The sequence below is a fragment of the Podarcis gaigeae genome (genome assembly GCF_964106915.1).
Source record: "Podarcis gaigeae genome assembly, chromosome: 9".
Classification (NCBI taxonomy): Eukaryota; Metazoa; Chordata; class Lepidosauria; order Squamata; family Lacertidae; genus Podarcis; species Podarcis gaigeae.
The window spans coordinates 54,270,077-54,286,678 of record NC_139685.1 but is presented as its reverse complement, the minus strand read 5'-3'; the positions used below and the strand labels follow the sequence as shown (position 1 = coordinate 54,286,678).

Here is a 16,602-nt window from a genome sequence, read left to right as displayed (position 1 = left end):
GACTGAATTTTCAAACAGTTTGTAGCTGTTTATTTTCTGTAGCCCATCCTAGTTTCCATTGTTTTGAAGTAAGGGTGCCCTCTGGTGGTAGCTTGAGGAAATAGCTCTTAAACGGAAGAGGTTTTGATGTTTGTTATGATTGGTGCCGTGGGACGCAGGTGGCGCTGTGGGTTAAAGCCTCAGTGCCTAGGACTTGCCGATTGAAAGGTCGGCGGTTCGAACCCCTGCGGCGGGGTGCGCTCCCGCTGCTCGGTCCCAGCGCCTGCCAACCTAGCAGTTCGAAAGCACCTCCGGGTGCAAGTAGATAAATAGGGACCGCTTACCAGCGGGAAGGTAAACGGCGTTTCCGTGTGCAGCTCTGGCTCGCCAGATGCAGCTTTGTCACGCTGGCCACGTGACCCGGAAGTGTCTTCGGACAGCGCTGGCCCCTGGCCTCTTAAGTGAGATGGGCGCACAACCCCAGAGTCTGTCAAGACTGGCCCGTACTGGGCAGGGGTACCTTTACCTTTACCTTATGATTGGTGCCTGGTTGTCCAATATAATACAGTACAGCCTATTCAGTTGCAACAAGTGTAACATTTCTCAACTGTTCATTAAAATTAGCAGTTTCACTGTATTCATGTCTGGGCAGCAGAACGGCAAATTAGATTCAGCATCAAGTGATGCACATTGGAACAAAACAAAATCCTAACTGCTCATCTACATTGATAGGACTCCAAAATAGTTGTGACTACCAGAAAAAGAAGTCCCATCTCACTGAAAGCAGTGTGTTATATCAACGGAAAATAGGCAAAATCTGAGTTAGAAATTATTCGTATGCATAGAATTTTGGCTTAAGTCTATAGTCCTAAGCACATTTATTTGAGAACAAGTTGCATGATCTTGAATTAATATGCATTGGACTGGTTTGTAACTTATTTTAAAAATGCATTTGAGTGGCTGTGTTTCTCTATTGTAGGTATGTGCAAAGCAGTTTGTGCTTGCTATTTCTGATGTTGAGCTATGCTGGAGAATAGATTAGATTCCTATGCATGTCTGCTTAGAAGTAATTCATTGAGTTTAACTTATTCTGGAGCAAGTATGTATAGGATTTCAGTCTCATTCTTACTAATTAAGCTACCTTTTATGTGTTATAACTACTGAACTAACAGCACATAACCTATTCATGTCTACTCAGAAATAAGCTTCACCGAGCATCGGCCTTGGATCTGTATATCTCTCAAGACTCTTTTTGTACCTACAGGTAAAACGGTGACTCTGTAATGAACACTTGATAGCAAACTCACAAAGATGCTTTGGCCACATTCTTGCTAGCCTGTCTTATTTATCCTAGGATTTTTTTCTTACACTAGGACTACAGGTCTGTGAAAGGGTCGCATTACAGTGAGAATAAGGAGCATTATTCACAGGGGCCTCTTTATCTGGCTCTTTGATTCTCCCAGCGCAAACCCCCTCCCCAGCCACAAGCCTCAACAACCTTGCTTCTCTCATTCCATGAGTGTTTCTCCCTGGCGCAGATGTGTCTTTGGACTCTGATAATACTTGCCTGATCAGAGGACAGAGGTCTGTGTGAATGTGCATATATAAAAGAAAAGTCACATGAATTGTTCTTCCCATCTTTGCCTCTGGTCCTAACCACCACTACATATTATATGTTGCACCTGAGCTTCCAGCATCCCTATGTTGTGGAATATCTTTTGGTTTTTTAGGGGTCAGCCATAATAATAATAATGTATTCTTTGATTGGAATTAAGGAGAATTCTTGTTTGTCTTTAGAAAAAAAATTATTGCATTGGCTAGAACCACCTAACATCAATTTAAAGGCATTTGCGTTCGGTGAGAAAGACACGCAAGACTGGAACAGCTGACTTGAGCCTGCAATTGGGAAGAACAAGAGCATGACTAGTATAATTGTGTTCTTGCCTCCAGCCTTCTTTCTCATGACCAGATAAGCTGTGATAACTCTGAACATAAAGTGACAGTCAAGAAGGAACACTTTGTGCACTTGGCTGGATCACATTAATGTTCCCAATTATTTTAAGCGTGTTGCACACAACATCCTCTCTGAAAGATACATTTCTTTTTGGTAATCTCTATACAAAAAAAAAAAAAGTTGTTTAGGACCATTATTGGAAAATATACCTTTCTTAAATCACAAATGTTTTTATTATTGTGGCTTTACAAGTGCTGTTATTCATCTCACTCTGTTTTGATTTTAAGATAGTAAGTTGGGAAACAACACCTAAGATGTGTATTCTACTTGCAAGCATAGCTGTCAACCTTCCCTTTTTTTGCGGGAAATTCCCTTATTCCAGCGCCGTTTCCCGCTGCTTCCTGCTGCTATCCCGGATTGTTAGATATCCTGTAGACTGTCCCCGGGACAGGTGGGGCTGCTGATCCCTTATTTTTGAGGCTGCTGATCCCTTATTTTCAAATCTGAAAGTTGACAGCTATGCTTGCAAGTGTTCAAAGTGCATCCATCGCATGCATTATCTAAACATAATCCTGAACGTCAATCCTGTAAAAGGAAGAAAGAAATGTAATACTCCACAATGCAGATGAGGCTGGGGGAGAGACTGAAGGATGAAAGAGACAGCTAGCATTTTGTGGAAGGATTTCAGGTGCACACTGGGAAATAAAGGTTTGTGCAGTTAAAGTGCGCAAGAAGTGCACTTTCAAAACAGAACAGGTTTTTTGCTGTTAGAAAAGTGATGTGGAAGTTTATTTCGGAAATATGGAGATGTATAAATGCTCCATAAGCAAATCAGGATGAATGCTCTTTGTTGCAAAAATGAGAATGAATGCTCAATAAAGGCTGGATATAATCAAACCTCTGCTTAAGTTTTGTGCAAGCAGATCAGGATGAACGCTCTATTAATAGGTCTCCTGGAGCACTTTATGCAGTGTTTCCTCTGGCTGATCTGAACACAAGCTGGATAAGCTGCAGCAAATGTAATGGATCCATGAGCAGGCAGGTGAAGTGATTTGGCAAACTCCGATCAGCCCTCCTTTCCCTGTATCATGCTGCAACCTTGGTCAGCTAGAAGGCAGCAGGCATTGTCAACCCTCACCCAAGTAAACAGAAATGAATAGGTGCACAGCATGCTTCAGCTTTATGAATGGTGAGGCATTTCTAGCTGATGCTTCATTTGCCTCCAAAAAGCACGTGGCAGGGTTTCTATAATCCGAAGCATGGGGAGAAATAATTTGCAATTGGCTCTGTGGCTACTAAATGCTGGAAGGGCCGGAGGACTGAGGTTTGGTAACATAGCAAGTTCTTTTCTACTGAGTCAGACAATCTGTCTATGTAGCTAAGTGCACGGAGCGATGGAAGCAGCTCTCCAGGGTTTCATACTGGGGGCATTTCTAGTCATGCCTGGTGATGCCAGACTGGCATGCAAAGCAGGTATTCTACTACCAAGCTACAGTCCTTTCTAATCCTGGAGAAAAGGGAAACTAGATCCACAGCCTGCATTTTTGTGGGCATTTAAAGGGTGCTGTTTTTCTTTTACACTCTTTTGGAAGACACTCAGAGTGGCTGGGGCAACCCAACCAGATGGGTGGGCTACCAGAAATAAATTGTTGTTGTTATTTATTTGTTATCACACATTTTGCTGTGTTTGTACATCTTTATTTGATGGCTCATTATATAGTCATGTATGACCTAGGTACAGTTATACTGTAAAGCAAATCAACTCTCTCTAAATTTTCTTCAATATTTCTGCCCCCCCCATAAAACTGCATTGCAAAACAAATAGAAATGCAAAAATATGGAGGCAAAAAGGAAGTAAAGGAGGTGAAGTGTAGGTGGGTTCAGGCATGACCAAAGACCAGATTTCAGCTCAAAAGGATTTATTGTAACACCAGGAACAAGAAGAACAAAAATGGCAAAGGGGCACTCAGCCCAGTATATATATATAGTGGTACCTTGGGTTACAGACACTTCAGGTTACAAACTCCACTAACCCAGAAATAGTACATTGGGTTAAGAACTTTGCTTCAGGATGAGAACAGAAATCGCGCAGCGGCAGTGGGAGGCACTATTAGCTAAAGTGGTACCTCAGGTTAAGAAAAGTTTCAGGTTAAGAACGGACCTCCAGAACGAATTAAGTTCTTAATTCTTCAGTATTTCTCCCCCCCCCCCCATAAAACTGTATTGCAAAACAAAAGCAAAACAAACTTTGCAAAACAAATGTACAGTCTCCATTTATATTGCAAGGAAGCCTGCCCAATGGACCAATCCAGCTCATGTGAGCTGCTGTTTTTCTATAAATTCATACTGATGACATGCTCAGAGTTCAGAGCCACTTACCTTTTGAGTAGCAGAAGAGGCCTGCAAAAAGCCGTGCTGGGAAGTACATCACTCCACTGCTGTGAGCTGATACTCCTGGGGTCAGCATGGGTGACCTATAATCTGTAACTGCCTCACCTCAGACTGCAGTGGTCTTATGGACACAACCTTGTCCTTCGTCTTCCTTCTGTGCAGGTGCTGTCCTGTGTAGCCTCAAGAAGTGCCTGAATTCTACCCTTCCATAAATAGAACACACAAAATCAGTGATGCCAGTTTCTAAATCACTTTGATTGGCCAATATAAGAAAGAAATTTGTTTAGGACCGCAGCTGGGCATGGGTTGGGCTATTGTGAAATTGGTAACAAAAAGTCTGTTGACAAGGAGCCAGGCTCTTTGCTGACTAGTGTCCTTCAAAATCAGCTAAATTTAATGTTCTATATTTAAAGCAATTGTGTCTTTTATCTGTCAATAGTTTTGAAAGAAATTAAAATTCTGTTTATCAGGATGTTACTCACATAGGTGTACCATTTTTAAAACTGGAAGATGGACAAAATATTGGAACTTCATCAATTAGGATGCATTATCTCCATATTTCCCTGTCAGCAGTTCTGTGTAAGAATTCAGGAACTTGATAGGGATTTGGAACCCAGTTCCTCTAGAAGTAATTGCTTAGGTCTGGAATTTACTGGATGCATTCTCAAAGACAAACTTTAGATGCACAGTAAATGGAACCTTCTATATATTAGTGCCTCTCCATAACAGGGTCTTTACAGGGCTAATTTATATAGTTTTATGTTATGTGCCAAGGAAACTTGCAGTAGTGATAATTGCAGGGATCATGTTCCGCCCTGATCCAGAACTCCAAATATGCTTTAATGCATCTGTGCAAGTACTTTCCCCCACTGATGCACCACAAAGGTGTACTTGTAATGTGCTTCTCCTCCAGAGAGATGATTGAGGAGGCATGTTGTGTGAAGGCTCCTGGGCCCAAAGCAAATCAGGCTGTACATGCATTATTATTTTTATTATTATTATTATTATTATTAAGTCGGTATAGCACCCTTCATCTGCAGATGTCAGAGCAGTTCACATCATAAAAATGCAACACAAAAACACAAAATACATGATTAAAAGCAAGAACAAGAAAACCCCAACAAACCAGTAACCCACCCATTCCAAACCCCCTCCCACAAACACATTTCAAAGGGGTATAAGATGTTAATCAGCCAAAGGCCAGGTTGAAGAGGAATGTTTTCACCTGGTGCCTAAGGGTGTATAAGTAAGCCACCCCAAAGATGATGACGACGACGACGACGATGACGACGACAACAACAACAACAACAACAACAACAACAACAACAACAACAACAACAACGTCTTATTTCTGGGGTACTCAAGGGTACACAGTGCCATCACATTTTCTTCTAGAAGCCTGATGATGATGATAATGATAATGATGATGATAAATAGTAGTAATAACACTTGTCTGTTTCTTCAGCCCACTTGACTTCTATACAGGATAGATAGGAAAGGGCTTTGCCTTCCTTCTCATCCAGCACGGGAGTGTAACTGGTTTGTGGTGGTAGAGTTGTGGATTGCTCCAGGACTCTGCAGCCAGTCTGTTGCGTTTGTGCTTCCCTTCTTCTGTGGCCAGTGGTCTGCTTATGGGTCAAGCAAAGGTGTGGATGAGACCAAAGACTGGCTCATGTCACCTTTAGAATAGAGTCCTAACTTAGAAGTTGAAACCCTATGCACACGTTCCTGGGAGTAAACTTCACTATGGGTTTCTGGACATACTTCTTCTAGGTAAACATGTATAGGATTGCCTTGCTAAATGGTTTGTAGGTTACTGTGTGGTGCATGAAGCTAATGTCTAGCCGAGCATCTATGATTTGCCACCTGCACATAGAAAGGCTGGATCATGTCCCTGGATTTGTAACTCACCTCAGTGCTTAGATCTGATGGAACAGCACAAAAACAAAAAATCCTTAAAATTAATTGCATGCCTACTGAAAACACAGTATCAAAATTAAATTTACCCTGTAGTCTTGACTAATTTGCCTGTACAGTATGTTTCAGCCTAATATATTTGCATTTGTTTTGTTCACATTATAATTTAAAATTGTGTTGTCCCTAATTAACATTTCTTAGTTATTGCTAAAGATTTAACTGAGCTATTTATGTTAGCAAACATTTCAGTACATAGTTGTGTCTTCGAAACTCAGGCTGCAATCTGAAGTAATTGACTGGCAGTCTTCAAACAATTTACTGTCGAGTGATCTCATTCGTACCAGCAGAATTATCCCCAACCAAATATCTTAAGTCCTGCAGTGACGGTTTAGTACTAGGAATCCTAGATATAATCCTGATTGTTGTAATTTTATTATTTTTATTTGTTTATGGTACTTCTTACCTGCCCTTCACCCTGTTGTGCAAGGGTGGGTTATATAAGATAAAACACAATGACCGTAATCTGCTGCTGTAATCCATACACAGCAAGCCTTTCAGCAGAAGTAAGTGGGGGGAAGAAACACATTTCTGCTCTAGTTAGCTGTAAGCAAACTCTTATTACTTGCTAAGCAGCAATTCCCCAGCAGGGGGCTACCAATCACCAGCCATTATCTCGGACAGACACACAAATTCAATTCTTTTATCTGAAGCAAACTTTCAGACAGAGATGGCTTAGAAGTACTTAGTGTTTGGATTCTGGGGTCCCAAACTCTTGTGTTTGGTGATCAGATGAATCTTTTTAACAACAACAACAAATCATAAACATGATGCCTGGGTAACTAGGTTGGTTAGAGCATGGTGCTGATAACTGCAAGGTTGCAGGTTCAATCTCTGTATGGGACAAGCTGCAAATTCTTGCATTTCAGGGAATTGAACTAGATGATCCACAAGTTCCTTCCAACTCTATGATTCTACAATATGTGCAGACTAACACCTAACCATACTAACAATAACAGAACCATGTACAAACATATTCAATATAAAGAATTACAGAGATGCAGTTACATATAGATAATATTTTAAGATGAGTGATTTATCTTTGTCTTTGCCTTTCATTTAAAAAAAAGGAGCCAGAATAATTTCCTCCTTCAATTTTTGTCTCACAGTGTTTGGGATGATGCATTATGAGACAGGACTGTGGTAGGTTCCCCCTCCCTCCCTCCTTCCAGAAAGCAGCCATGTGTATCTTTCTTTTGCCAATTATGTGGTCTGTTGCTGCCCTTCGGTTATACTGAAGGGCACAGATAACACTTCGAAATTTCCACTCACTAGACTAGAGCCTGCCAGATTCCCATGTCAGCGCTGTCCTTGGTGCTGGCTTCTTCAAAGTGTTTGGGAAAGAGAGTGAACAATTTCACTACAGTAGGTGTGAATGCTACAAATGGCAATCAGGAACGTGTGCATTTCGAATTTGGGGGTGGGGTGAGAGAGGGATACATAAAGAGTTGTTACATAGCTGGAATCACAATTCAGTGTTTCGTTTTAAACAAGGATAGTAGCTAACAATTGGATGAAGATGTAATAATTAAGGGAATATTTGAAACTAATTGACCCCTGCCCAGAATCTGGCACACAGAAGACTTAAATTACATCTTAGCATTCCCACTCAAGAAACTGAAATATAGTGCAGGCCACCTGCTTTTGTGGAAGAAGAAGAAGAAGGAAGCAAATTCCCTTATCACTGAAGATTAGTGATCTGTTCAGAGGCACAAGAAACAGTGCCAAGAACAAATACTGATTGATTTGTTACTTATAACTGGACTTCTTCAGGCCTTTTCTAACCAGTGAGATTTGAAATATAGCCAGTTTCATTGGTCTGACAAGCAGTTGCACCTGATCATTAGGGTGGGTTTGATGCTAGTTAAATTCATGGGTTTTCAGTTTTTGTCTTCTTCACTGTGATAACAAAACACTGGAAAGCATGTGATGTGCCTTGCACGGAAAGTCACTCTAGAGTCAGGCCAATGATCTCAATGAAGCAGTCAGGGTTGTGACCTTTCCCACAAATTCAGTAATTACAGTCGCTGCAACTCTCCAACTGCTTGACTTTACCCTCGAAGGTGCTCTCTTCCACTGTCTCCCGAGATAGACAGGTGCCAACATCAATATCATTATATAGCAGACTATCTGGTAGAATGGGTGTGCTATTTGGGTATCTAATTTGGCCGAAATAGTTGGTAAAGTCTAAACAGTTAGTGGACACCCACCCAACCACCCAATTGCATATGGGTATATGCAATTATACAGTTCATTAGTATTGAATAGGTAAACTTCCAGTTGCCAATCTGGCTATGTTGTAGATTTTGCCTTGCTGAAAAGGGAGTCTGATTCTGCCGTTACTTTCTGTCCGCTCCTTCAGAACAAACAAATATATATATATGGATTCATAAGTCTTTATCTTATATTTGTCTAAGAGACTGAGCTGTGAATCAGAAAATATTTGGTTCAGATCTGCCTGTACTATGAATTTCCCAGATGACCCCAACCAAGCCTCAGTCTCTCCCATCGGAAGTGTGGAAGAAATGGGGAATAGTGGCATGCCATTTATATGGCACTTAATAGTGTTTAAAACACTTTAGCATTATTCTTGTAAGGATCAGTGAAGTAATAATAATAATAATAATAATAATAATAATAATAATAATAAATTTATTATTTATACCCTGCCCATCTGGCTGGGTTTCCCTAGCCACTCTGGGCGGCTTCCAAAAAAATATTAAAATACTGTAATACTGTAAACCCTTTGGACATTCTAATGTCTTATAGAAATGCTGTTGTTACATTTTAGTATGGTAGTGTTGAACAATATTGAGGGTTATCATTGGATAAATTGATTCAGAGAGCAGTGCATTTTGGTAGACATTCTTGTTAACAGATGTTGTTCTAAAGTAGAACTTTTTCTTAGCTTTTTGTTTGCTCTACCCCTCAACCTTCTATGCAACCCCTTTCTAAATTCAATTGCAGGATTGGAGTGATTCATTACCTAGTGACTTTGAGAGCTGGTGTAGGGTAAAATTGCTGAGAGACTGAGCTGTGAATCAGGAAGGCCTTGGTTAATATATTGCCTTTTCCATAAACATAAGCAGTCTTGGGCAAGGCACTCTCTTACCTCAATTTCCCCCATCTTCAATACGAGGGCTAATAGCGCTGATTTACCTTGTTTATTTAAAGCATTTATAAGTCACTCTTCATTAAAAATAGATCAGGGCGGTATGCAATCCTTACAGCATTGCAGCATGGATTCCAACTAGGTAGTGCACATGGAAACACTTTGAATGCTTCAAAGTACTATATAAATATTAAGTAATTGTTATCGTGTTATGTGATGCTGACTTCTTGCTGCAATGATTGCATGCCACTGAATATCAGTTGTTGGGAATTGTGAGCAGGAAAGTACTATTGGCACTCTTGTCTCACTCATGGGCTTCAAATATACATCTGGTTGACCATCAGAACAGAACAGAATTCTGTGCAAGATAAGCCTTGGCCTGATCCAGTCGTCCTCTTCTTGTGTTCTTATTGCTATGCCATTTCTCCTTTGTCCTTAGCACTCTGTAGCTAAAAGCTCTTTACTATGGGCCCAGTGGGTGAGTTGCATTTTATTCACCTCTCCCACATTCTCTGCTCCCCCCATTCTGTAGCTACTTGCCTTAGAAGCAGAAAGGACGTGTCAGCCGTGTAAACAGAGGATGCTGTACAATGTGAACCTAGAACCAGAGAGCATCCCCAGAGGAATCCTGTTGCATTTCATTTTCTGATTCCACAGTCAGTTGCATCAAACTTGTATCAGAAGCGACATAATTTTTTTCCTGTGTTCTGTTCTTTCAGGCTCGTTGTTCATCTGCTTCTCCTCCCACTCAACTCCTACATACCATTTGTAGCAGAGCTACAGCTCCACAGTACACACACTCCAGTGGAAAAAATAGCCAGAAGGGGGTGGGGTACCCTGCTACATAGGGCTAACTCGGTTTTTATTGAACGGCATGTTGAACATCCAACCTTTTGACTGATGACTGCAGAAGGACTTCATCTCCTTAGGATCAATAAAATGCTGCATGCATTGGGCAGTGATTGACCACTTCAAGCTATACTTAGATCAACCATCCTATTATTTACCATAATATTTATTTGCTCTAGACCACTTTAAGATCGATATCAAGAAGGGCTTGCCCTTTGTTGATGACTCTTGCTTTCACCTGGTTGACTTGTCCTATTTAGGTATAGCTTGTTAAAAATAAAAAAATCCTGCTGCACTCATAATTGAGGGGTACAGTATATATATGGTATGTATGCATAACTCACACACTGCTGAGCAAAAAGGAGTGTTTAGGTGTGTCTACATAGTACTGGGGTAGTAATTAAACAAGAATTGCTGAAATGCCAAACTGGCACAGCCTTCCAAAAGGAAGTTCACGTTGCAAGGTGTCTTGCACTGTGTTCACCTGTATGGACAGTGGCACACATTGATTTAATTATTTCCCTGATATCTGGGACCAATGAGCAAATCTAAGAACATAAGAATTGCCTTGCAGGATCAGATCTGCATCAGGGCTAACACTCTTTCCCATTTCAGGCTGAAGCTTAGACCAGGATTTTAAGATCTGAAGCACGAAGTGCAATTGCACCTGCCCTAAACTCACATTGAGTTTCCTTTCTTTAAAATGGAAAGTAGATTTTTTGAGCCTAATCAGTTTCATCATGGATTTAGTGATGACCATATGTAATGCTGAGAGTAGGTAGAAGACGTGTGCAAGAGAGTGGCAGTAAGAGCTGCAAACCCATCGCCACCTCCCTCTCCCCGTTCCTTGGTTTCAGTTGTGGGTGTGAACTACTTATCTGTCTTAAGTGGAGCTGGTTTACCTGTAATGCTAAGCCAGACTATGCCTTTGTGTGACTATGTAAGCTCTTGGAGGCAAGATTGCAGCTGCTCTGCTTCTTCTTTGGTGGTGCTGCACTCTTGTAAGCTAAGCTGTGGTTTGACTTCGTGTTCAGACCTGGGATCATGGATTGTCTTGCTCTAGACAAACCACAAGCTGTATCCACATTTTGCTCTTGGATTTGCAGCTCATGTATACCAGAAGGAGCGCCTCCACCCCCATTGTCTGGATACTGAGATCCAGCTCCAAGGGCCTTCTAGTGGTTCCCTCATTGTGAACCAGGGAGGGCCTTCTTGGTAGTGGTGCCCACCCTGTGTAACACCTTCCTGTCAAATGTAAAGGAAATAAACAACTACACTGGTACCTCAGGTTTCATATGCTTCAGGTTACAGACTCCGCTAGCCCGAAATATTACCTTGGGTTAAGAATTTTGCTTCAGCATGAGAACAGAAATCGTGCTGTGGCAGCGCAGCAGCAGCAGGAGGCCCCATTAGCTAAAGTGGTGCTTCAGGTTAATAACAGTTTCAGGTTAAGTACGGACCTCCGGAACAAATTAAGTACTTAACCTGAGGTACCACTCTATCTGGTTTTTAGAATACATCTGAAGGCAGCCCTGTATGAGGAAAGCTGCAATGTGTGGCATTTTACTGTGGTTTTATAATCTGCTGGAAGCTGTACAGAGTAGCTAGGGCAAACCAATCAGATTTGTGACATATAAAGTATTATTATTATTATTCATGTGGTGGGGCATAAGACATGAAGAGAAGCAGGCACTGGGAAGGAAAACATTGTGAAAACTCTCAAGACATACCCTGATTGCTGGATGTGTCTTTCAGGAGAAGGTAGTAGCACACAGTGCCAACTCTCCTTCCTGCCTGCACTAGAAAGGATTTGCCTCCCTGTGTAGGAGCATTTCAGTGCTTGCACCAGTCCCGTCTTCTGCTTGGCATTTTTGCAGAAGAACACCCCACAGAATTACTCCCTCACCTTGATCAACAAGGGGAGGATTGAGAAAATAGTGAATGTGGCCTTTGGTTCAGAAACCTCCAGTTTAGTTACATGACTTATTTGGGAAAGAAAGATTAGGACAGGGAAGCTAGTAATAAACTATTCTAGTATTGCCTGGGTAGGTGCTGATGCACCCATTAATGTAATTAGGAAGGGAATAATCAGTATATAATATATCTTTTGCATCCGATGGTATATTGGGAATAGTCATACAGTTACCTTCCACATTAAAAAACAGTAACCATGTAGAACATAAGCAATGAGTAAACTGAGTATGAAATACCCCCAGTGAGTTGCAAAGCTAATGACAATGTGAGATTTGCTGCATGGGTTTGAACAAAACAGTAAATTACAACAAATATTATATTTGAAATGCTTTCCCTGACCTCTGTGCTGGAAAATAAAATGTATGGAAGCCATGAAAAAAAAATACTTATATTGAGGAAGTGCTCTAGTGTTGCTCTCCATTGTGGCACTGTGGTCTAAACCACAGAGCTTAGGGCTTGCTGATCAAAAGGTCAGAGGTTCAAATCCCTTCGACGGGGTGAGCTCCCATTGCTCGGTCCCTGCTCCTGCCCATCTAGCACTTCGAAAGCACGTCAAAGTGCAAGTAGATAAATAGGTACCACTCCGGTGGGAAGGTAAACGGGGTTTCCGTGTGCTGCTCTGGTTCGCCAGAAGCAGCTTAGTCATGCTGGCCACATGACCCGGAAGCTGTCTGTGGACAAACGCCGGCTCCCTCAGCCTATAGAGCAAGATGAGAGCCACAACCCCAGAACCGTCCGTGACTGGACCTAACGGTCAGGGGTACCTTTACCTTTACCTACCAGCTGTAATATTTGGATAGGTGCTCCATTTTGGGCAAAAAGATTCCTGCATTGCATGGGTTTGGAATAGATGACCCCTGTGGTCCTTTCCAACTGTACAGTGCTATCAATCTATGTAGTTAAGAGAGCCTCATGGCTCCCATACATGTTATTTTCTAGGCACAGAGGTCATCTGTACAATTCTGCAAAAAACAGCAAATTGTTGTGAAGTTTTCTTAATTTACCACTCAAGCTAGGACTGGAAGATTTCCAGTTCAAGCAGTCTCAAACTACCGGATTATCTTAACATTGGCATCCTGCAGAGATTTTAGTAGTCTGCAGAGTGAATTTTCTAAGATGTAACAGCTGTAGTTGCTGCATAAAACAAAATATAATGCAGAGATTAATATTTTTTTATGAAGGATTGGAGAGGTTCGAAAAGGGGGATTTGTATTAAGGAAAGAAAGGAAGAATACGGGGGATGGCATTTTCTAATGAGGAGAGGAAACCCTCTGTTGCCTAATCACTGATTTGTTGTGTGATGATGTAATTATGTACTAAATGAGCATTTGAATGTCCCATAATCTCATGTGAAATCAACAAAGAGTCTTATGGGACCTTAAAGACTAAGAATTCTTTTTATGTCATAAGCATCTGTAGACTGTAGTCCACTTTACATGACAGATTGTGTGTGTATGTATGTACACACACATACACACAGTCTGCAGAGAAAAAAGGGATGGTCAAATAACAAGGAAATGCCAAAATTTCCACCTGACAATTCAATTAAATTTTAAATGTGTGCAAAATAAATACGGTGGCCATTCACACTAGCAGTAATTGGTGATAAACAAAAGAGTAGCTTTCAAAAACCGCCCCTGGGATGGCAACAAAACATTTCCAGACTAGGAGAAATAAAAATGTATACCCCACCAGATTTGCATAACATACTCTTTCACAAGGATATTGCCGTACTTTACAGAGACTTGTTTGTTCCTTTACTCATAGAATCATATAATTGTAGACTTGGAAGGGACCCTAAGAATCATCTAGTCCAACTTCCTGCAATGCAGGAATCTCAACTAGATCATACATGACAGATGGCCATTCAGTCTCTGCTTAAAAACCTCCAAGGAAGGAGAGTCCACCACCTTTTGAGGCAGTCCATTTCACTGTTGAACAGCCCTTACAGTCAGAAAGTCCTTCCAGATGTTTAGTCAGAATCTCCTTTCTTGTAACTTGAATCCTTTGGTTTGGGTCCTAGACTCTGGAGCAGTAAAACACAAGCTTGCTCCATCTTTCATGTGACAGCCCCTGAGGTACTTGAAGATGTTTATAATATTTCCTCTCAGTTTCCTCTTTATCATGCTAATCATATCAAACTCCTTCAACTGTTCCTCATAAGGCTTTGTTTCCAGATGCTTGATTCTGAGCGTCTCCTCCCCCATCGTTCTGCCCGGACACTGAGGTCCAGCTCCGAGGCCTTTCTGGCGGTTCCCTCACTGCAAGAGGCCAGGTTACAGGGAACCAGGCAGAGGGCCTTCTCGGTAGTGGCGCCCGCCCTGTGGAACGCCCTCCCATCAGATGTCAAAGCGATAAACATCTACCTGACATTCAGAAGACATCTGAAGGTAGCCCTGTTCAGGGAAGTTTTTAATATGTGACATTTCAGTGTATCTTTTATCTTTGTTGGAAGCCGCCCAGAGTGGCTGGGGAAACCCAACCAGATGGGCGAGGTACAAATAATAAATTATTATTATTATTATTATTATTATTATTATTATTATTATTGGTTGTTCCCCTTTGCATACGTTCCAACTTGTCAATATCCTTCTGAAACTGTGGTGCCCAGAACTGGACACAATACTCCAGGTGTGGTCTGACCAAGGCATACTAGAACAGGACTATGACCTCCCTTGACTGGGACATTATACTTCTGTTGATGCAGCCTAGAATAGCATTATCATTTTTTGGTGCTGCATTACACTGTTGAATCAAGTTAAACTTGTTGTCTGCTAAGACCTCTAGATCCTTTGCACATGTACTACTGTCAAACCAGGTGTCCTCCATCTTATATTGGTGCAGCTGGTTCTTCCTGCCTAAGAGTAGAACCTCACATTTGTCCCTGTTGAAATTCATTTTTTAAATTTGGGATCAGTTCTTCAATCTGCTGAGCTCATCTTAAGTCCTGATTCTGTCTTCAGTGGCACTGGCTACCCCTTCTAGATTGGTGTCATCTGCAAATTTGATGAACATTCCCTCAATACTTTCATCTAAGTGATTTATAAAGATGTTGAATAACAGGACAGAATCCTGTGGCACCCCACTTGCCACTTTTTTACAGGATGAAGAGGAACATTCAGTGAGCAACCTTTGGGTTTGGCCAGTCAATCAGCTACAAATCCACCTAATGGTTACCTCATCCATTTCATGTTTTACCAGTCTCCAAGAGTATCATTGGGGACTTTGTCATAAGCCTTGCTGAAATCAAGAGGCACTACATCCACAGCATTCCCCTAGTCCACCAAGCATCTTCTGCTTGCCTTACTTACTCCAGTGGAAGGCTTTTCCTTAGCCTTCTGCATTACTTTGTGGCCATCCAAAATTTGTGCTTATCATATGCCTGCTCTCTTAACAGTGGGAGGGGCAGGAATGCCATACTGTGCTCAAGACTCAGGATGGCCTGAGGTGAGAATCCTCTTACCTTCACAGTTATGAGCTGGGAAGATTGGAGGAGGTGGGGGGGGGGAGCCTTCATCCATCTTTTGCAGAGTCTCAGAGACGCTTGAAAAGCAGTGAGAAGTCTCACTGCCTTCCAGATGTCTCAGAGGCTTATTGTGGTACCAAGAAGATCCCCTTCCCTTTCCCCAGAGCTTGAGAATGTCAGGGTTTCTCCTTGATGCTGCCTTCACCTATTCAGGTGTGATGTAAACATGAATGGTGGGTGCAGGGTGTATACATCATCCCTATGCATGCTGGTCCCCAACACTTGTGACTTTCCCACATTGAGTAGGAGGGTCTGTATGGGTCTTCTAAGTGTGTTCATAATTCAGGATCACATAGAGGCTCTTAAGCTCATTTGGTGAGCATGATACCCTTTAGGCATGTCCACTCAATGCAGAGAAGTCAGGGGTGGAGCATGTGGGGACCAGTGTTTGCAGGTACATTTAGAATGTGGTGTGCCCCCAACTTCTGTTTACATAGAGTTTTTAATGTATTTTGTTGGAATCCGCCCAGAGTTGCTGGGGAAACCCAGCCAGATGGGCAGGGTATAAATAATAAATTATTATTGTTGTATATTATTACATTACTTAACACTGGTTAAGTGATGCACTCACTAGTGGAAGCTGCTGAGTTTGTTTGTTACCCAGTGGAACTTCCATTCACTTCCCTTGGAACACTTTCCTAATGCCTAGATCTCTTTAATAATAGGCTGTCTTTTGTGCCTTGCTGATGCTGAAATGCAGACACTGGGCCTGAGAAGAGCTCTTCTGTACCACTTCAGCCATTGTGCTGCCCAAAGGACCTTGCAGTACAGCCAAATTAAGGCCATTTAATTGAAGGGTTTTTGGAAATACCCGTTACCTTCTGCTTTGGACAATGTTTTGCT

At 41.7% G+C, this 16,602-nt stretch overlaps 1 protein-coding gene across 14 annotated transcripts in view; it reads left to right on the top strand.

Annotated features, from left to right (window-relative positions):
• Positions 1-16,602, top strand: part of ANK2 (ankyrin 2) — a gene marked incomplete at its 3' end in the record, with an annotated part of 316,224 nt that overhangs the window by 146,012 nt on the left and 153,610 nt on the right. The gene's annotated exons all lie outside the window — the stretch shown is intronic.